This window comes from Rattus norvegicus, chromosome 1 (assembly GCF_021556685.1).
Source record: "Rattus norvegicus strain SHRSP/BbbUtx chromosome 1, alternate assembly SHRSP_T2T, whole genome shotgun sequence".
NCBI lineage: Eukaryota > Metazoa > Chordata > Mammalia > Rodentia > Muridae > Rattus > Rattus norvegicus.
This window is the reverse complement of record NC_141534.1, coordinates 219,466,427-219,489,076: the sequence shown is the minus strand read 5'-3', so window position 1 is coordinate 219,489,076 and position 22,650 is coordinate 219,466,427. Positions and strand designations below refer to the sequence as shown.

The 22,650-nt window shown below is 46.2% G+C and overlaps 1 long non-coding RNA gene and 1 pseudogene across 4 annotated transcripts in view; one reads left to right on the top strand and one right to left on the bottom strand.

Annotated features, from left to right (window-relative positions):
- The window catches only part of LOC102552566 (uncharacterized), a 69,105-nt gene that overhangs the window by 7,704 nt on the left and 38,751 nt on the right, over nt 1-22,650 (top strand). The gene's annotated exons all lie outside the window — the stretch shown is intronic.
- Nucleotides 13,200-13,753, bottom strand: Dnph1-ps1 (2'-deoxynucleoside 5'-phosphate N-hydrolase 1, pseudogene 1; annotated as a pseudogene).

Below are 22,650 nucleotides of genomic sequence, written 5' to 3'. Positions count from 1 at the left end.
GCCCCAGCAGACTGCTTTCTTAACTAGAGCAAAACATGTCACAGAGGCCAGAGGAGGAAGTGGAGGATTGCTGTAGTAGTTCATGACTAGTAAACACCACGTGCTTCCTGGTGATGGACTAGAACATTCTTGGGGTCCTAGTCACTCTGTGAGTGTGGTGCTGGGCACTTTGCCAGAGAGCTTATACATAGCTTTTGACATCTTATGGCAGAAACTGACAACACCCACCTTGAATAGGCTGGGCAGGCCCAGTGCTGTAGGCAGAGTCCTGTCCTCAGATGAGGAAGCTAAGTCCTGAGAAGTGACTTGATCTGGCCTAAGATTGCGTAACTGGCAGGAGACAGGGTCTTGCCTGGAACTCGGGTCTTAACTGTGGGGAAATGTTCTGTTGGGTATCTCTTGAAGCAGCCATGGTGGAAACATCCTGAAACTTACAGCGTTGTGCAAAGGTGTAGAGAAAGATCCCCCAGATTCTGGTTGCCTGGAAATATCATCTCTTGTTATTCACAGGAATTGCGATTTGGGCTGAGAGCATGAGTTCTAGGGCCCAGTACATACTCCCCCAAACCAAGGATGCTCAAGTTTTCCTTCCCCCTTCTTTACAGGATTTGAAGTATCCTAGACTTGCCTTTCTGTATAGCCAACGATGACCTGGACTTGTGTCCCTCTGTTTCTACCTCTTAAATGCCAAGATTATAGGCATGTTCCACCAAAAGTGTTTTTATGCAGCACTGGAGTTGGAACCCTGGATTTTATGAATGTAAAGCAGGCTGTCTACCAACTGAGTACACTGCCAGGCCTCAATTGAGATGCATTAAGTGACATAGTGTTTGCCCATAACTTAGGCAAATCTTCCCATTTATTCCCTGTATGTGTATGTTTGTGTACATGTGCACATGTGCATGGGTGCATGAGTGCATATGTGTGTATGCATGTGGAGGCTAGAAGTTGACCTCCATTAGGTATCTTTCTCTATCACACTCCACCTTATTTTTGAGACAGGGCCTCATTGAACTTAGAGCTTATGGGTTTAGTTACTGCTCGGTGAGCTCCAGCGAGCACAGGAGCTATAGACGTAGAACATTATTCCTGGATTTTTATATGGGTACTGAGGATGCAAACTCATGTCCTCATGCTCACTTGACAGTCTATCCACTGGGCCATCTCTTCATCCCTGTTTTTAGAAAGATTAATTAATATATTATTTACCCCCTCCTCCCTCTAACCCCTTTCTTGGACCCACCCCCACCCCTCTCAACTTTATGGCTCCTTTTCTCTATTATTGTTACGTATATCCAAATACGTTTATAAACACAACCTGCTGAGTTTCTTGTATGTATGTTTTTAGGGCTGAGCAATTGATATTGGTAACCATTAGGGGCTCATACCTAAGGGAGGACAAACTCTCTTCTCAGAATTCTCCACTCTTTCTTACTTGCTCCTTTAGTTTTTCATATAGGGGTGGAACCCCATGAGACCCCCCCCCATCTGTGTTGGCATGTCAACTTGTGTCATTGTTCAGGTGTGATTTAGGCAGTCATATTTCATGTGTCTGGGCTCCTAGTCATAGCTAGAAGACACGTTGCAGCCGAGTTTCTGGGTCTCTGGCAATCCCAGTCTCTCTGTCCCCTCTTGTGTGATGTTCCCTGAGCCTTGGGTGTAAGGGTTGTATTGCAGATGTATCAGTTGGGGCTGGGTACCCTCACTCTCCTTTAAGACATTGTCTCACTTTAGGTCAGGTTGGCCTGGTAATTATTATGTTGCCCAGGCCGTATTCAATTTTAGGGTAATCATTATGTCTCCAAGTTATGGGGTTATGGGTAACCCCCACACTCCAGCCTCAGGATTTCAATTTGTAGTTTAGGTTGGCCTTGAACTCCAGGTCTTCCTACCTTAGTAGGTGCTGGGGTTGAACGAAACAGGACATAGCAAGCTACAATACAACCAGGCACATAGCATTACACCAAGACTGGACAAGGCAACCCAGTAGGAGGAAAAGGATCTCAAGTATCCCATGCTAGCTTTGAACTTGTTCTGCAGCTTAGGATGACCTTGACCATGTGACACCATGCTCAGTTTGTGTGGTACTTGACCATGTGACACCATTCTCAGTTTGGTGCTTGGAGTCCAGTTGGACTTTGTGCACTGGGCAAGCTCTCTACCAACATTCCAAGCCTCTCAACTAAAAATTTTTAAAAAGTTGTGTGTGAGTGTGTGTGTGTGGTGTAGGTGTCTTTGGAGCACAGTAAAGAGCATTGAATTTCCTGCAGTTGGAGTTATAAGTAGTTGTGAGCCACTCAATGTAGTAACTTGGAGTCCTGGAAGAACAGTAGGCCTTCGTAACCACAGAGCCATCTCTTCAGCCTGCAGCTAACATGCTTGCTCTCTTACTCACTCCTATTTCCTTCCTTCCTTCCTCCCTCCCTTCCTTCTTCCTTTCCCTTCCTCTCTCTCTCCCTCCCTCCTCCTCCTTTTTGTTTTTGTTTGTTTTTTGAGACAGGGTCTTACTGTGTGGTCCTCACTGTCCTAGAACTCTTGTAGACCAGTTAGGTCTTAAACTCATGAAGATCTACCTGCCTGTGTCTCCTTCCCAAGGGCTGGAATTAAAGGTGTGTGCCACTACCACAACTAACTTTTTTTTTTTTTTTTTTAAATTAATTTATTTATATGAGCACACTGTAGCTGTCTTCAGACACACCAGAAGAGGGCATCAGATCTCATTACAGATGGTTGTGAGCCACCATGTGGTTGCTGGGATTTGAACTCAGGACCTCTGGAAGAGCAGTCGGTGCTCTTAACCACTGAGCCATCTCTGCAGCCCCCACAACTAACGTTTTAAAATGGTATTTTGTGGCTGACCTGATGGTACAGACCTGTAATCTCAGCTGCTTGAGAGACTGAGGCAGGATAATTAAAAAGTTCGAGGTCTTCCAGGGTTAGAGAGTGGTTTCAGGGCTAGCCTGGACAACTTAGGGAGACCCTGCTTCAAATTAGCAATAAAACAAATGGAGAATTTAAGTCTGTGGTGGAAAGCTTGCCGAGAATGTGATTAGCCCTGAACTCAACCCCAGCATTGGAGAAAAGAAGTAAGTTGGACGGAGTTGAGAATTGTGCCTTCCAACACCTTGTTGGGAACCAGCAGAAAAAACTTATCCTAAGTACTACCATTTCATTTTCAAACTCCATTTAACCATAGGGAGAAACTAAATTCAAGGTTCTAGGCCCTAGGGGAGCTGGTGACATCCCTATTGCTGGATAGCTTCTGTTGTAAACAGTTGTCTGAGTCTAGCCATCTCAAGGACAACTTCATCTTGCTGACAGACTCAAACAAGTTCTTGTTCCTAGGCCTAGGAATGAACTCCCATCCCACTTTTTCAATTTTTTAAAATTGTTGTTAACTGGTAAAGAATATAGAAATTGCTGTTATCTAAACAAAGATGTATAAGTTATAAAAATATATAACCTAATTGTCTATTATGTCCTAATTAACTACATACAAAGGGCTTGCTCTTTTATCCCCCATATCACTCTGAGCTCCAGACCTAAGGCTAAGATAATGAATTAAAGGACTTTGAAGCCAGGTTCCCTGGATACAATCCAGTCTCCGGCGGGTACTCCCTTGCTTAACCCACAATGTCAAAATACAGTTGGATAACCCTGCAGCTCACCTCAGCTCACCCCTTGCTTTATGTTTTCATCCTCCAAGGATCAGCCTCAGCCTGGAGAGGGGTTCCTGAGGAAGAAGTGTTTGGGAGCAGTAAAGAGACTCAAGGCAGTTGTGGTATAAATACACCTCTGTTCTGCTCCAGCTGGCTCAGATAATCAGGATAGCTCTGCTCTTGTAGCCGGAAAGCCCAGTCTTTTATTTACATATGAATTAAATCATCTACCCAGGTTCCCTTTTGATTATCCCACAAATCAGCATCTTTTTTTTTTTTCTTTTTTTTCCGGAGCTGGGGACCGAACCCAGGGCCTTGCGCTAAATCCCCAAACACAAATCAGCATCTTAAAACCTTAGCCCCTTGATTCTTAGAAAAGGCAGCAAGTACATTAAAACAAAAACAAAAACAAAAACAAAAAACAAAAACATGGCAATGAATTCAGAGAGATATGCCTTCCTTTGTAAGTATAGACAGGAAGCTAGCTAGCTGGGTGGGATCCTGTCCTGAAATTACCATTCCTACCACTCCTGGGCCTAGACTTGCTCTATCCCAGGCTGACCTTGAACTCAGGAATCTGCCTGCCTTTGTATCTTTCTGACAAGCTGGCTTATAAGTGCAGCTGCCTTTGTTCATTTAGGTCTGTGAAGCCCCTCATAGAATTCATATCGCATCCTTATATTTTCCGTAGTTGAGAATTTTTATATTTTTGAACTTATATCTTCTTTTGAGTTCTTTCCCACAGCCTTAAGGGCTGTCTTGAAGGTCACAGCATTTACCATTTTTGCTGAGGAACAGACACACCCTCAACTCCTGGACTCATACTGTTTCTAATTATCATGGAGTCATTAATCTTGGCAAGGAGAATATTTCTGGAAGGAGGAACATGAAGTGAAATATATACATTATTATACAATTAAGCCTCCAGCCCAGCAACCTTCAACACTTGTGGAGGCCCGCTTGTACTGGCTCGGCTCCAGGGGTGGAAAAGCATTTCGTGCCTCCATCTCTTCCGAGGACATGTAGGACTCAGGACCCAGCCTTTAAAAATGTATGGCCTCCCTTCAGGACACAGTTCAGATCCTGAACTGGCCACCTCCCTGAGTGCTCAGAAAAATTTAAGTTTCCATATCTGAAATGAGTTTTCTTGGCTTCATCCTGAACCCAACAACCTGAGCCAGCTGTTTTTGTTAAATTCCTTCAAAAGCCCGTCAGTGTTTTTCATGGTTCTAAAGCCTGAACAAGGGGGATTTTTTTCCCACTCTTTGGTTTCCTGATCAAGGCAAGGGTGGGTCAGAGGGTTGCAGAGGGAAGAGAGAGAAGAAAGGGGAGGCAAAAAGATGAATCCGGATATAAAGGTGTAGTTCACAGGATATTTAGCCGCACACAGGGTTCTGCGTACCGAATTGTACCTAGGTCGGTGAAGGATCGTTCTTAGCACAGTGGCCCTGCTCTCCTATCACCCGGTGATGTTCACTTACACACGTGTGGTTGTGCCCCTGTAAACAGAGGGACTGCACTGACATTTGTCTAAAAGTGCGACACATGCAATTATCTCTATACTTGGTAAGAAACATCTCTGTCAGCCAGAGAGGTGGCTCAGAGGTTAAGAGCACTGTCTGCTCTTCCAGAGGTCCTGAGTTCAGTTTCCAGCAACCACATGGTGGCTCACAACCATCTGTAATGAGATCTGATGCCTTCTTGAGGCCTGTAGGTGGACATGCAGATAGAGCACTCATACAGAAATGTCTCTGTACCCGGTTTAGCTTATTTCCTACAGCATCTTTCATAGCATTTTTTTAGCCTGTTCTTTTTACCTGAGAAACAAAATGGAAAACCAGGTTCACAGTAAAAAACCCCACCAGGCTTTGCAGGCAGCAGCCTCATCCACTTCACATTTACTGATTCTCTCGACCCAGCATTACAGCATTGTATTATAGCATTAAAGACAAGGATTGAAAAGGAATGATTTAACAAGGTATTCATTCAGTGCATGTCTGCTAGTAAATTGTGCTGTGCCCTCTGGAACAGTGATAAGCAAGCCTCCTGCTGCCCTTAGGATCTCCCAGCCCCATCTAACACACATTCTTTGCAAATGGTTTAATAACCACCTTGCCTGCCACACCTGCTCGGCGCCAGGGTTGCTGTGGATCTCCCTGGTATAACCTCTGATCCAGCAAGCAGCAATTAGCTACCACAAATGGAGTCTGATAAAGCACTATCCAGAAGTGGTTAGGGCAAATTCCAAACACACAGGGCATCTATAACCAGCTGGGACCAGATCATTATTGAGCCTGTTAAGATCCCCTGCCCTGCCCTGCCCTCGCTGCCCTCGCTGCCCTGTTTCCCCGTGCTGCGGGCTCCACGGCTGACCTCACTCTTCTCTCAGACAGTTGCTATCCAGCAGCTGCCTCTGAGTCCAGGCACAGATGTCTGACAGGTGACAGAGCAAGCACATGAGGTCTTGAAAGAGCGTACCCCAAAACGGGGAGCCGCGTCTCTCGCTCCGATCGCGGGGTGGGGTGCCCCCAGGAATCACGAGTAGCCATTCTTGATGTAACAGCAAGAGGTAGCTTTTATTAATGAGATCCCGGGTCTTAGCGGGATCCCGGGTCGACGTATCTCACACAGGAGACAGAGGAATTGACCCCGAGCTTCCAAACTCGGGGGTTTATATAGGGGAGGTAAGGGGCATTCGAGAGGTTACACATGATTGGTCAATTCAAATGGTGCACAGTTACTTTTGGCGCGAAATTACATCAGCAAGGAGTACGCGCTCTCCAGCAGCTCGGCAGGCAGGTAGGGTGGCTCATCTCACTCAGGGGGATGAAGGAAGGGGAGGGGGTGGCTACAGATGATCAGTGTCCTTGGGGCTGATAGCTGGTTTGGCAAGTCCTGTCTCTGGCTCTCCCTCAGGCACGTCCGGCCCTGCACATCCGGACTCTGACAATAAGCAACCTTTATGAAACTCTAGTTCTGCATATCCGGGCTCTGACAATGAGTAACCTTTATGAAACTCTAGTTCTACAGTCTCATTCCTGAGCATCCTTTCTTCAAGTCTCATGAGTCCCTTAAGTCATTCACATCAGTCTCTGCTGTGCCGCACAGGTCCAGTGTGGCTGCACCTCTGTCACTTTCTTTAAGTCTCTCTATCTTAAAACTGTACATTGTTTAAATTAAAAACAAACAAACTGTGGCTGGGCATGGTGGTGCAGGCCTTCAATTCCAGCACTTGGGAGGCAGAGGCAGATGAATCTCTCCAGGTTTGAGGCAAGCCTGGTCTACAGAGTGAGTTTCAGGACAGCTAGGGCTGTTGAAAGTCTGTCTCAAGATACCCACTGTGGTACCTGGCCAAGGTCCAGAGAGCTGAGTGCATGCTGAGCAACACCACAGCCATTGCTGAGGCCTGGGCTCGCCTAGATCACAAGTTTGATCTGATGTATGCCAAGGGTGCCTTTGTGCACTGGTATGTGGGTGAGGGCATGGAGGAGGGGGAGTTCTCTGAGGCCCGTGAGGACTGTTTTCACAGGGATGTTTATTCTGTTCCAACATAGAAAGTGTGGTCTGATCAGTTAATTTGTATGTGTGCTTTCATACAATACTGACTTATGCTTTAAAAATGAATAGTTTATCAGAGACCCAAACCGTCCAGTTCACTGATGGGTTTTAAATAAAATACTCCTTGCCTTAAAAAAAAGATACAAACAAACAAACAAAAATTGTGGGGTGTATGCATGTGGTGGTGGTGACGGCGGCGGCGGTGTTGGTGGTAGGTCCCAACTCTGAGCTCGTGAGACAGGGTCTCTCCCTCACAGTTTCACCTAGGCGGGCTAGGCAATAAGCTCCTCCTGGGATCTGCTTATCTCTGCCCTGCGAATGCTGGGGTGGCAGGAATGCAGGGCCATTCTCAGCTTTTACACTAGTGTTGGGCTTCGTATTCAGGGTCTTATGCTTACACAGCAAATGCTCCTTCTCACCAAATCATCTTCCCACTCCTCCCAAACGGTTCCTTTCTAGCCATCGAAGATCTGCCCTTTCTTCAAACTCTGGTTTAAGTGGGTGGCTGCCAGCTCTGGGGCAGATCTTCCTCTCCATTCTCCTGCTAATATCCCTACCTTCAGCCTTTGCTAAGTGACAGTGGATATTTGAGTCTTTGCAGTGTCATCCCTCCAATGCACAGGGACATAGAACACACAGAGGAGAAGAGCAAATAAGGACTTGATCCCCCTCCTCCCTCTTGTTTTCTAAGTATGTTTTCTAGTATCCACCATAACAGTCAACTGTCATTACTATAATGAAGCATGCAAGGCAATTAACCTATAAAGAGAAAAAGGCTTTGTTGTTGATGGGACTATTTCACTCCATTTCATTCTATTCTATTCTAAGTGGCATTTAAAGACCACCAAGGAGCACTAGATGTGTATATATTATTTGTGTCCGTCAAAAATGCTAGTTTTTCAGAGGGTATAAGTAAGGCTTTTAAAATGTATTTATTTGGGTGCTAAGAAAAAGGTTCAGTGTGTAAAGTAGTGGCCACACAAGTGTGGGGACTGAGTTCAAATTCTTAGCATTCATGTAATGTAGGGAACTGTATTGGATTTGGGCCTGGCCACTTTGTGACTGTATGGCCACAGTTAAGATGACTGCCATAAAGTCTTGACAAAAGCCTCTCCCATAAATTTAGGGCACAGGAAGAAAAGACCAAGTAGTAAACACCCGCTGTCTCCACTGCATGACCTCTGCTGAGCCCGGCTGATGCGTGTAGAACCGACACACCTGGACCACACCTGGGTGGTGGTCAATTTACTTCTGCCTTTTGCTTCCTCAGCCTTTATCCTTGAGATTTAGGCTGGTCTTCTCGGATTTCTCCCTAATTAATTCGGGTCTTGTAGTCAGGTCTCGTAGATGTGGGTGTATAAGTGGTGAATAAAGCTACAGGAGATTCTTCTGCTCTTCCTCCTTCCTCTCTCTCTCTGACTCTCTTCGCTCTTCTACCCCACCCCCCCTCTCTCTCTTCCTCTCTTCCTCTCCTGGCTTGACACGATAACCTCTGTGTGTGTGTGTGTGTGTGTGTGTGTGTGTGTGTGTGTGTGTGTGTGTGTGTGTTTCTTTAATCCCACAGGCTTTCGCCCGATTCTCGGTGCCGTGTCGGTGCAGGCGCCGACAATGTAAAGACTGGGTAGGACAGATTGTTTGTAATCCCAACAGCCGGAAGGCAGAAGCAGGAAATTTCTGAAGTGAGCTGGCTAAGTAGCCAGATTGGCAAGCTCCTGGTTTGGAGAGAGAGCCTGCCTCAATTTGTAAGGTGGGGAATAACGATTACAGAAGGATCCATAGACTCAGCCTCTGTGTGATTCATCTCGTGTGCCCTGTTGTCTAAAGGATCCCAGTTGCTAGTCTACTGGCTCTCTAAGAGAACTGCTTGATCCCTTGACCTGCAGGGACTTCTGGGAACAGGAGAGGGGAGAAGGAGCCAGCAGGGCTGAGAGGGGAGTAGGGTCCAGGTGGCAGAAGAGTAGGGTCAGAGGAGGGCAGGGTTAGAAAAGACAGATGATTGAATAGGGCTGAAGAAGAGGGGACAGGAGGCTGAGCTGAGGCAGAGAAGATAATGGTAGGAGATGGTTGAGAATTGGGCTCAGAGTGAGAAGGCAGCTGGTCCAGGAGAAGCTGAGCTGAGCAGATAGGCTAGAACAGTTGTCATAGTGAGGGGATGCTAGTATTGGGAAAACTGGGAGGAGGGACTGTTCAAGCAGACGGTTGGGGAACTGTGGGAGAAACGTTTGAAGGGGCTGGGCTAGAGACTGGGAGGAGGGCTGGCAGGCAGTTAAGAGAACTAACTGGCTACTGTTTGTAAGAAAAGGAGACACTAAAACATTTAAAAGAAAAAAACAAAACAAAACACATTTTACATCTTACCTCCATGGGCACCCATACACATGTGTGCCCACACACATGTGAACATGCATATATAATGCATGGGCACAACATACACAAAGAACTATTTTGTCTTGTCATTACCTGCGGTTTAGAGACAGCACCTTGCTATGTACCTCTGGTTTCATGGCTATTCACTGTGTCGCCAGGCTGTCCTCAGACTTAGGGCAGTCTGCCTGCCTCAGTCCCCTCAGCGCTGGAGTTATAGGCACAAACCACTATGCCTGCTCAACAGTTTTTAGTCTCAAGATGAAAGCCAGGCAGTGGTGGCACAAGCCTTTAATCCCAGCACTTTAATCCCGAGGCAGTTAGATCTCTGGTTTCAAGGCCAGCCTGGTCTACAGAGCTAGTTCAAGGACAGCTAAGGCAACACAGAGAAATCCTAGCTCAAAAAATAAGTTTATAGAATATAAATATAAAATGTATAGAGCTGGGTTTTACTACTGTTAGAGCCGCAGACGGACAGAGGTCTTTGTGCTCACACACAAGCACTAGAGGAACCTGGAAGGGTAAGCACACTGGGTTGTTCACAAACCGTGTTATCTGCCCAGAAGGCTGGAGCACATGTGTCCTTTAGCCTGGTGACCTTTGTCCTGTCTGTGTGGCTAGAGACTTCCGGCACTGGATTCTTTCAGACCCTTACCATAAATTTATTTTTTCAGTCTGTCTATAGAACCCACTCTTTTGGACATTAGAAAGTAGAGTTTTGACGTAGTTATATCTGATCTGTATTTAGCTTAATTTGTTCCCCAAGGAGCTCTAGTGTGCTTGGTTGTGCACACAGGACTGAGTTAATTATCACCAGAATAGTTTCAACCAAACCGTGCTGTGCCTAAATACTCCTAAAATAAACTACTCGGGGTCAGACTCCTGAAGTTTGAACCAACCCCAACACCAGCTACCGTGTTGAGCCAAACATATTTTTTGTTTGTTTGTTTTTTTGCCTCCCATGGCTTATTGTTCTGCTGGCCAAGAGGGTGGATAAGGCCCCCCCCCACCCCCACACAGTTAGGTAGATTTTTGGGTCTAAATGTTTTCCCCTCTGCCCTAAATCTCCTTTCTTGAGGACAGCATCTTACGTCTTTATTTGCACTTTTTTCTTTATTTATTGAATATTTATTCTTTATTGTTATTGAAGACAGCTTAATACTCTCTTATTGTGCTGTTCATCTTAGAGCAAACCTTACTAGGGATAAGAAATTACTGTGTGGCGAAGTCAAGAATTCCTCTGCATTTGTGCCCCCAGCTCAGCACACAGGGACATTTTGCTTTCACACTTTAGGAATTGATTTTGTTAGGTGAAGTCAGAAAAGAAGCCAGAGCTGAGTTCTCAGTCTACAGGGATGACTGGACTGATGAGAATATTTGGATTGCAGCCTTAGAACCTCGTGCATCCAGAGCTTGATGCCCACAGAGCCCAGAATAGCTGCTCCTGTGTGTGACCTAGCATCCTTGTAACTGTCAAGGGTGCATTTTAAGGGACTCTTGGCTTTTGCCAGTCCAAACCTAAGAGTGTCATAGAAAATGTCTGTAAAATTCACAGCACAGTTTTCCTTGCTTGGCTATAACTGACCCACCTGAAATGTCCAGTACCGTGTTTAGAAAATGTCTTCATAAGCTGGGCGTAGTGGCACATGGCTTTAACCCCAGCACTCAGGAGGCAGAGGCGGTCATATCTCTGCGGGTTCCAGCGTAGGCTGGGTATCTGAGTTCTAGGACAGCGAGCCACACAGTGAGACCCTGTCTACAAAAGAAAAGATGTGCCATTCTCTCTTTGCATTATGTTATTGTAAAGCCTCACATGGCCTTCCAATGTTAGAAAATGTTATTTTTTTGTAAACGGAATCCAGTTCTCAGGCCATGGACTCTCCTATTTCGCTCAGAATTAATTATCTCTTATTCCCTTTGAGGTGGGAATTGTGTCCTCAGTTTGGCTTTTCACCGTGGCTCTTTGGTGCTGGAGATGAACTCAGGGCTTTGACATACTAAGCACACTCTGTCACTGAACTGTGTCAGCAGCCTGTCAGTCGCTGTTAAATTTTAATACAGGGCCAGCGAGATGCCTCAGTAGGTAAGGGTGCTTGCTGTTAAACCTGATGATCTGAATCTGATCCCCAAGGACTCACATGGGAGGAGAGAATCACTCTTGAAAGTTGTCCTCTGACTACCACATGCATGCCCTGACACAGGAGCCCACATACCTATGCACATGCAAGATAAATGCAAATTTTAATGTTATTAATTTAAAAAGATGTGTTCAGCATATTTTATATGTATGAGTGTTTTGCCTTCAGGTATGCAAGTGCCTGTTGTCGGAGGACATCAGAAGATGTCCAGGCCTTAGCTCCCTGGGCACTGTAGTTATGGGTGGCTGTGAATCACCATCTGGGTGCTGTGAGTTGAATCTTCAAGAGCAACAAGTGACTGTAACCACTGAGCTCTCTCTCCAGACTCTGATGTAATTTTACAGTCACCTAATTTTATAATTATGCACAGCATATACATTCGTGTCCAGTGTAAAAATAAGATATATTTCAAGGGATCTAGCGTCTCCTTTCTCTGCATTGCTCTCTCTCGACCACCATGTTTATGAAGATGTGCAAACCTACACTTTCAAGTTGGCCTCCCATCCTTTCCCTTTTCAGACGGGCCCTTGCTTCTGAGTATCTCTTGCACTTTTCTCCATCATGCTCTCTCCTTTTTTTTTTTTTTTTTGGTTCTTTTTTTCGGAGCTGGGGACCGAACCCAGGGCCTTGCGCTTCCTAGGTAAGTGCTCTACCACTGATGCTCTCTCCTTTTAAGGAGATGCCCCAGGTCCGCTCTGTGCCTGGTCTTCCTAGCTCCTCTCCACGTCACAGAGTGGTCTGCCGGGCGGTGTTCTGGTTATCCCAAGCTCTTACTCTGGACATTTGGCTCCTTCCCAGGCCTTGACTGTCACAGAGAGCTTCAGTAAATGACCTTGTCCCAGGACTTTCTGTGTTCGCAAGGGATCTTTAGGATGGGTTCCTGGAAGTGGGGTGCAGGTCAGAGAGCAAACATACAGGCTGTTTTTGCTAGCACTGCCAAGTTCTTTTCACAGGGACGTGCCATTCTCATTCCCAGCAGCCCTGTGTCACCATGCTGGCTTTCTCATGGCTAAAACAAGAGAGCATTTTGTTAAATCTTTGTATTTTGGCCAATCTGATCAGTGAGAAGTAGTTCCTGAGGGCATTTGAATTTCTTTTACTATAAGCAAGATTGAGTGGCTTCTAGTACAGTTTAGACTCTCGCCTTTTTCTTTTAACTGTTGGTATCCTCAGTGTACTTTTCAACCAAGTCATTGACCTTTGAATCTATATTAGGAGCACCCTGTGTACTAATAACATCAGTATATATGTATATTGAATATGTTTTTATTTAATACTTTATTGATTTTGGTTTTCTGAGACAAGGTTTCTCGATATAGCCCTGGCTGTCCTGGAACTCAGAGGTCTGCCTGCCTCTGCCTCCTGAATCCTGAGGTTAAAGGTGTGCCACCACTGCCTGGCTTGAATGTATAAATTCCATTTATAATATAAATTGAATGTTTAGGCAGTTACTTGTTTTAATTTTTCTCATTTACTCATATACATTTTAAAGGTTTATTTATTTTTTAAATCTTTTTTTTTAATATAATAGGTTAAGTCAGGCACTTAGGTTATTGGAGGAAGCTGTCTTCTGAGGAATATAAGCTTCAAAGTATCGATGGAGCATGGTCTCCACCTCTCCCTCTGTGTAGTCCCATACCCAGAATCTTGAGCCATCTGCTGCTCCCTGGATCATGGCAGAAAGCACTTGGCCAGACTGTGATCGGAACAGGCACAGAATTGGCTTACCAAGAGCTACTTACTCTCCGGCCTAATTCATAGCCAATGCCCAAGGATGGCTGTGTCACTTCGGCCACTACCACATCTGCTTGCTGCAGCCAGGCCAGGTCCCGCTCATGGATGAGCTGGTCGCCCCCCCGCAGCCTCTTCGCCACGGGGCTCCAACTCAGCATCAGCCACGTGCTCAGTGATCACCTTCCCATAGTGCCACAGCTGTGATACGATCTGCGCATACAGTGCTTGGTCCTCGCGCCTGCTGAAGATGCTCTCGTTGAAGTACACAGAGCATGGAGCCTGCTCCCCGGATGCCGCCATCGCCGTGCGCACAACCTATTTTTATTTTCATTTGTGTGTATGCGTGTCAGCATGTATGCCACATGTGTGCATGTGTCCCTGGTAGACAGAAGAGTGTCAGATTCCCTGCAGCTGGAACAACAAGTGGTTGTGAGATGTGGGTCCCGGAAAGCAAACCTGGATCCTTAAGAAGAGCCGAAAGCACTCTTAGCCACTGAGCCACCTCTCTGGCTCATGTGTGGGCATAATTTAGTTACTTGGTTTCTTGTTTTTGACCACAGATAATCCAATTTCTTATTCATTTTCTCCTTACGGCTTCTGGATTCTGTGTGAGCATTTGGAAAGTTTGCCCTATGCCTACATATAAGAGACTTTATCAGCATTATGTTTTATAGTATTAATAGTTTTACTTTTGGTGGACAGGTTCTCATGCACCCCAGGCTGCCTCCCTGAAATTCACTGTGTATCTGAGAATGACTTTGACATCCTCCTGCCTCTACCTTCTGAGTGCTGGGATCACAAGTGGGTGCCGCATACCTGTTTTATGTGGTGTTGAAGATCCAACCCAGGGCGCCCTGCATGCCAGGCTAGCACTCTAGCAACTGAGCTATATTGACAGCCCGATTCCTTTTACATCTAAATCTCCAGGCCTTTCAGGAGGCATCTTGGTTTGCAGCATGAAGATATGTAGGTGTTTGAGTCCACGTGGACTCAGTCTCTCCTCTTAGCTCATGTCACCCACTTGTGTCACCCATTCTTTCCCCATGGCTTGGGATGCTGCCTCCTTCATGACTCTCTTCACCACTGGCTTTCTTGACTTTATGCTCTCTTCCCAAGAGGAGCGAATTCCTGCCTTCATGTCTGCCTTAGACTCCCCCTAAGGTAACCACAGCCTACCCAGGATAGCACAGCACCAGGAAGAGAGCATTTGTAGGGCTAGGGTGGAGGGTGGGTCTGGCTTTTGGGCAAGGGAAGGCTCTATCTGTCAACAGCTCCTTTGTTCCAGGCATAAAGATCAAGCTTTGGAGACAAATGATCTTGAGAGTGTCCTTGTTTTGTGAGGCAGGGTCTCCCTATGTAGCTGGCCTGGCTTCTTTACTTGCTGTGTATCCCAGACTGGCCTTGAACTCTTGTCACTCCTCCTGACTTAATCTCTCAAATGCTGGGATTCAGAGTGTCCTCCCTCCCACCTGAGGGAACCTTGCTGTTCCAAATCCATATTGATCCACACTCAGCACAGAGAATTTCTGGAAACTCACCTTCAGAATACAAGTTGTCAGGGTAAAGGAGACCCCTGTTCTATCCCTGACGAAGAGATCTGGAAACAAACATTACATGCTTTACAGTGGTTAATGGTCACCCGTTCCTCCACTCATAAATTCATCCTTAATATGTAATCCAGTCCATAGCAAACACAAAGGTCATGTTTTGTAGAGAGGAAACTCAAGACACTGACCTACCCCTTGACCTGGATGTGTGCCGTGGGGAATAAGCAGCAAAGCTCGTGCTGTGAGAAGTGGGAGCCTCACACGGATGCATCTGACAGGGGCCTAAGCCTTGCCTTGTGAGTCAGGCTCAGTGCATCTGTCTGACTCAGTGGCTTCACTCCTCAGCTTCATGGTTGAGAAGGAATTCAAGTTCTAGGACAAGGAGAGGCCCCGGGGAGCTGACTGTCAGGGATAATCTCAATTATGTATTGAGTTATCATTTCTTAAATAAACAGTACTGAGTGTGGTTGTGCACACCCATAATCTTAATACTCACGAGGCCAAGGGATGAGGATGTCAAGTTTGAAGTTTGTAGAGGGAGGCTACATTGAAAGACTGAGTCTCAAAAACCAGGACTGTGTCTCGGTGGGTGAAAGGACTCGCTGAGCAAACCTGACCATCTGAGTCGGATCCCCTGGGACCACAGGCCGTACGTGGTGAGTTGCCAAAACTACCTGGAAGTTTTACAATTTAGGACATTGGGGTGAATTTGTTGGGGAAGTTTTGATGGATTAGCCTTGGAAAAGTTGCTTTGTTTGTTTACTTGAGACGGTTTCTCTGTGTAGCATTGGCTGCCCTGGAACTCACTTTCTAGAACCGGCAGGCCTCAAACTCAGAAATCTGCCTGCCTGTGCCTCCTGAGCACTGGGATTAAAGATCTGCACCACCACTGCCTAGCTGCCAGTTGCTTTTTCATAAGCCAGTCTGCTTATTATAGTCATGTTTTGTAGAGAGGAGACTCTCTACAAGGGCTATACACATGGAAGGCATGCTTTGAGAGGGTAGCAGGTCCTAATTCTTCCCTGCAGTGGTAGATCTTAAAGGTCTAGAGTAGGGCAGGACACAGGAACCAAAGAGCTTTCCTATTCCTCTTTCCACCTGTGGGACGCTATTCCTGCTCTTCCCACCTCCAAAGTCACTGTGAGGGTGGGTTACATGAGGTGTACCACATGACCTAAATATCCTCAAGGTATCGTTATTGTACATTGGACTAGACTTCGGATATTTATCCTTATTTTGTGTGTAACCATGTTGCCCCTTTATATGTCTATGTATCACGTTTGTGCAGTGTTGGCAGAGGCCAGAAGAAGGCATCTGATCTCCTGGAACTGCAGTAACATAGTTGTGAGCCACCAGAGACATGGATAGCTCAGTGGCCTAGACTTCTAGCCACTGCTTTTACCACCAAAGGACAATTCATAGCTCAGCAGCTCCAATGTAGGCCCCTTCATAGCTCTGTTTCATAGAATGAAATACTAAGAATTTTTAAGAATTTCCTAGTTCTGGGAGAAAAAGAGATAAAATGGCCTCAGAAATTGGGGCAGGACCTGAGAGGATGGCTATTTGTAAAACACTTGCCTTGTAAGTATGAGGACACAACTTTGATCCCTAGATCCACCCGAAAAAGCTAGACACAGTGGCGAGTGCTTATGACCGCAGTGCTGAAGACACAGAAACAGGCCAATCCTGGGATCTCTGTAGAGAGCTAGTCTAGCCTCAATAAGTAAGCTCTAAGCCAGCCAGACACTGTTTCACAAAACAAGATGGGTGTGGCTGCGGAAGGGGAAGCTGAAGAAGAAAGGTTCAGCAGGCAAAAGCACTTGCTACCCATACAGGCCTGAGGTTTGCTTCCCTGCACCCATATAAAGGCTCACAACCTCCTACCTATAACCCCAGTTACAGGGAACCCAGTGCCCTCTTCTGGCCTTCCCTCATGCTACCTCCCCCACTCCCACCTCCTACAAAATAAAATAATAAAATAAATCTGAAATAAAAAGGTGGATGGCTCCTGAATAATGACACCAAAGGTTGTCTTCTGGCTTCCACGTGTATGAGCACCCACAGGAAATATGATGCCATCAGCTTTCAGGGCTGGGTGCTACTATCACCCCATCTCTGGGAGCATGTCTTGTCTCTTAGGGTATGTGCCTAAAAGAAAGAGTGGCCTGTGTTGTCTGATCTTCTTCTTGGGTTGTCCCCTTGTTGATCTCATCTGGGTCACCACTCCCAGGGCCATTATCTCACGTCTCTGGAGTGAGGAAGATGTGGTTTGGCTGGGGGAAATAAAGCTGTAAGGAGGAAATGGCCTTGCTTTCCATCCATGTTGTTCCTCTCAGAACTTCCGACAGGCTGGTTGGGAGGCATTCCACCATCTTTGTCCACTCACACCTTCACCAACAAGGAGCTGATTCTTCCCTGTAGGCAGTTGGAGCACCCACTCCCAACAGAGGTATTCCTGGAGCAGCAGGATCCACGCCTGCCACTCTCCTTCCTTTTCTCAAAGACTCCAGCTTCCAGCCAATGACAAATCCATTGCAAATGGGGACGCAAGGGTTGGTAATAGGGATGAGAGTGGGACAGTATTAGTGATTCCAACTGTTTCTCCTTCTGCCTTGGTAACTGTCCCCTCCCCAGAGATGCCTTTGCTTCTGCTGTCCCCGTGCTTTGAGTCTTTAGTTCTTACTAATCCCGGTTACACCCTCTTTTTCCAGCTTCCTCTGTATCTGGTGGGAAGACTGCATCCCTTTATGTGCTAGGAAGTCAAAGCTCACTCCTAGCTCTCCCTGTGGGTCCCTAACAGGGAGCTGTGTACGAATAAGGTGACTCAGAGTGGACACCATGGACTTAGAGAATATTAAGCTTAGGAGGCCACTTCTCAGAGCTCTTGGAAGATACCAGGGTTGAGACAAAATTACGCCTCAGGAAACCTTCGTATTTTCAATTGCCATAGTTCCAAATTCCAATGGTGCTGGGCATGATGGTACACACCTTTAATTCAGAGGCAGCTGAACTCTGTGAGTCCCAGGCCATCCTGGTCTACATAGAGAGACCCTGTCTCTAAAAACCAACACTCAAAAGAATTACAGTTAGGCCATACATTCTGTCTACTTACTTTGTTTCTTTGAAGTGTCACTGTGTATCCCTGGCTGGCCTGGAACTCATTCTGTAGATCAGGCCATCCTCAAACTCAGAGATCTGCCTACCTTTGCCTCTCGAATGGATTAAAGGTGTGTTCACCATGCCAGGCCTCACTTTGTTTTTTCGAGACAAGTTTTTCCTGTGTAGACCTGGCTGTTCTGGAATTCTCTGTAGACCAGGCTGGCCTCAAATTTAGGGATCTGCCTGCCTTTGCCCAAGTGCTGGGATTATGTGCTGGGTACATAAATTCTAACTCAACTGATTTCCAAGAAAGATGGAAATCCAGGGGAAGTTACGGGGCTGTAAGATGGGAAAGGAACAGCACCCCAGGCTGCGTCACTCCTTTCAACAGCTGAGAAGCGGAGTCCCGGCGCAGCATCTGCTGTGAAGTTTGTGGCCACAGAGATACATCTCTTTCACACACAGATTTTCTGTTATGGTAGCGGTAAACTAAGTTTGAGGCCTTAACTGGAGCCCCCCTCTTTCCCAGACATATTCTGAGAGTCTCCAACAAAGTAAGTTTGTTTACAGTGAAGACATCCTGTCTTCCTGTATCCCGGGATCTAGAATGTTACCACTGGAACCTTGTTTGTGCCTCTCAGGACCACCACGTGGGCTCATTTGGCTTTCTTAGAAAACCCTTTTAAAAGAAGACATTTAGAACCAACCTAAATGCTATCCATGGCTGTTGTAAAGACAGTGAGACTGTGTCTCTTAGATAAGCCACACCCATGCTCTCTGCTGTCTTCTCTAGCTTTTCTCATTTTCTCTTAACACTTGGTTTTAAAACATATATTTTTAAAAAATTTCTTGTCAGGCAGTGGTGTCCCATACCTTTAATCCCAGCAATTGGGAGACAGAGGAAGACAGATCTCTGAGTTTAAGGCCAGCATGGACTACAGAACAGGTTCCAGGACAACCAGGGCTTTACAGCAAAACACTGTACACACACATGCGCGCACAAACCCCTCTTTTAATAATCCTGAACCGTGCTTCATATTGGCCTGTCCTGAAATTTTTTTCTGCTGTGAAGCTAAGAATCTGAGTTTGCCAGAGTGGAGCTCTCTGAGAAGAGCTCCTGGGCATTTCCAGAAGTGAAACTTCCACTTCCTCACCAGCAGGAACACGCAGACCAAGCAGCTCTGTCAGAGCAGTAGTCATCTCTGCCCTGCACTTCAAGAGCTCCAGAGAGACCAAGAGGGATCTACAGAACGGCCACTTAGGTGCCAGAGGACCGGCTCCCTCTTCTCTTCTCTCTAAGGTAGCAGCTAGCTGCCTTAGGAGTCATCCCAGTGATACCCAGGAGTAGACAAAAGGGCACAGGGGCAGGGTAGTTGTAGACTAAAGGGACGGAGAAAAGAAACAGTCAGAAAAGAATTTCTCAGTGCAACTTGTGGCCTTTGCTGTCTTGCTGTTCTCTATTAGTGTTGAGCAATAGCCCTGAATCAGGGCCAAGGCTCAGCAGTGCCTCCAAACCCATCTGCAAGAGGAAGACTTTTTCAGGGCCCCCAAATGCCCTCCCTCTCTGCCCATCTTCCCCTTCCTCTCAAATTCTTCTTGCCCACAGGAACCAGCTCTTTCTGTCCCATGATAGGGGTAGAGGAAGTGAGAGAGCCAGCACTCCTCTCAGCCAGCTGGCTGCCCACTGTGGGTCACAGTGGACCGAGAGATCCCCAGGGCAATGGTCCAGACACCAAATGGCAGCCCTGGCAGCAGGGTTTTGCTCTTGCCTAAACCATACAGTGCTGCTCAGAGATTTTGTTTTAGGATGACTTATTGGGAGTTGATAAAGGTCTCTGACAAGATAAGCAGGTGCTAGGCTATAATTTTTAAGAGTCAATTTTTAGGGGTGGGAAGATGGCTGAGTCAGTAAGTTCTTGCTGTGTTAGTATGAGGATCTGAGTTAGATTAATATCTCGCATAAAAAACTGGGTGTGGTAGTACATGTCTCTAACTCCAGAGCTTGGGAGAGAGAGACAAGAGGATCCCTAGGACTTTCTGAGCAGCCAGCCTAGTTAGTTGGTATGTTCCAGGTTCAGCGAGATACCCAAAATAAAATAAATAAGGTGGAGGGCTGGGCACATATCTTTAATTTTTTTTTTTCGGAGCTGGGGACCGAGCCCAGGGCCTTGCGCTTACTAGGCATGTGCTCTACTACTGAGCTAAATCCCCGTATCTTTAATTTTAATTCTAGCATTTGAGTGGCAGAGGAGAGCAGATCTCTGTGAGTTCCAGGCCAGCTTGGTCTATATTGAGAGTACCAAGCCAATCTGTGTGTGTGTGTGTGTGTGTGTGTGTGTGTGTGTGTGTGCATCTGCATATATACATGCACATATAAACATGCATATACACTTACCCACCCCACAGACACACATCCCAGTCAATTCACATTTAATGTTCATCTGACTTGGACAGTTGGTTGAATGAGTAACCATTTGCACTAATGGACATAACTACTTTCTCCAAAGAGGGTAAAATAGAAAGCTGAGATGGTGGTGCATGCCTATAACCCTAGTATTTGGGAGGTCTAGGCAGAAGGATCATGAGTTTGAGGCCAGAGTGGGTTACATAAGTGGTTCAAGGCCAGCCTAAACTGCCTAGTGAGACCTTACTTCAAAGCAATCAAAGACAAAACAAACAAAAAACCCTTGACAATGAAAGTCCACTGAAAATGAGCATAGGGCTTGAACATACACCTCTCAAGACTAGAGTCTGGAGAACATAAACCATCAGCTTGTTCTTTACTTGTTGCTATGGCAAAAGCAACTGGAGGAAAGGACAGTCATTGGACTTGTGGTTTAAGAAGGCATAGACTGTCATGAGGGAAATGCATGACACAGTTCACATGCAACCGGGGCCTCTCACCTCTGGGCCAAGCAGACAGCAAGAAATGTTGATGTTTCTTCTCCCATCCTGTTCAGACCAGGCCCCTAGTCTAAGGACAGCACTGTGACACCTTCCACCAGTTCACACTGTCTTTGCCCAGGTGACTCCTGTCCCCGCTGCCATCTGATGCCAACTTCTAGGGACTGCTAGTGAGAACTGTCTTGTTGAGTCCTGATTCCTAGTGAGAGAAAACATGAAACCGCTGTTACAATCCACCAGATCACACATTAGAGGACTAGACCACCACTGAAAGGATATCAGGAGGTTACAGAGTAAACACTGCCTGGGGAAAACAAATGTCTATTCACCCCAAATAGGGCTCCAACAACAGACCAAAGAAACTACTCCACCAGTCCCGGCTAAATTTTGTCCCCTGGCTACAGCTAGAGTCAACTGGATAGAGGGAACCTCAGCTGAGAAAATGGCTCTGTCCCACTAGCCTGAAGGTGGTAAGCCTGTGGGGCATTTTCGTGACTCAGGATTAATGTGAGGACCCAGCCCACTGTGGGTGGTATCATCCTTGGACAGGTGGTCCTTGGTTGTATCAAAAAGCAGGTGGAGCAAGCCATTGGGAGCTAGTCACTAAGAGCTGGCCACTAAGCAGTGTTCTTCCATTGCCCTTGTTTCAGTTCCTGCTCTGAGTTCAGGCTCTGACTTCCCTGATGGTGAACTGTAATGTGTAAGTCAAAGTCTCTCCTCCCCAAGTTTCTTTTGGTCATGGAGTTTTAATGCAGCAATAGTAGCTTAAGACACTACTCAAGTCTAGCTTTGTGAATCAGTGAGTTTAATCAAGGTTACTTTACAGGGGCACCGGCAACTTATAAGTGGCTGTATCATTAAAGAAAATGTCTTGCACCACCAGTAACTGCTAATATATTCTCAGGGAAGGACAGGGTATTGTAAGGGTACAGGGTTGTACCATTGACTGTCTCTACATCCTTAAAGGTGCTTGGCCTTATGAGCCCCTCCCTCATTCATGATGGAAAATTAACTAATCGGCCAGTCTTGTTTAGACATCCAGTGTGTAGCCTGACTGCAGGGAATTCAAGAGAGCAATAGCTACATCCTTCCCTGAGGATAGTATTCCAAAGCAGTTTTCACTCACCCAGGAATGCGGAAGGTAAGAGGTCTTGTGCACACAGACAAGCACTAGAGAAGCCAGGAAGCTGAGACGTGCGTGCATGCTTGTCTCTTTAAAGGAAGGAGGTTTTGGCCCGTTTTCCTCTGGGAATGCTGGGAACGGATACAGTTTACAGCCTGGTGATTGTTTTGCTCTCTGTAGGACCAAGCTTCACCTGAGTCCCCCAGAATATTGTTTGCTTATCCCAGACATTTACCCCATCAACCTTGAATGTTGCTTTTCAGTCCATAAACCCCCATCCATATGAGAGATATTACTTATATTTATAACAGCCTAAGTGATTTCCATGTTATCTTAGGGCCCGGCCAATCCTGACTCCTACAGGCATTATGGTAAGTCAACAGAATCCATTTTTTTTATTTATTTATTCATTTATTATATATAAGTACACTGTAGCTGTCTTCAGACACACCAGAAGAGGGCATCAGATCTCTTTACAGATGGTTGTGAGCCACCATGTGGTTGCTGGGAATTGAACTCAGGAC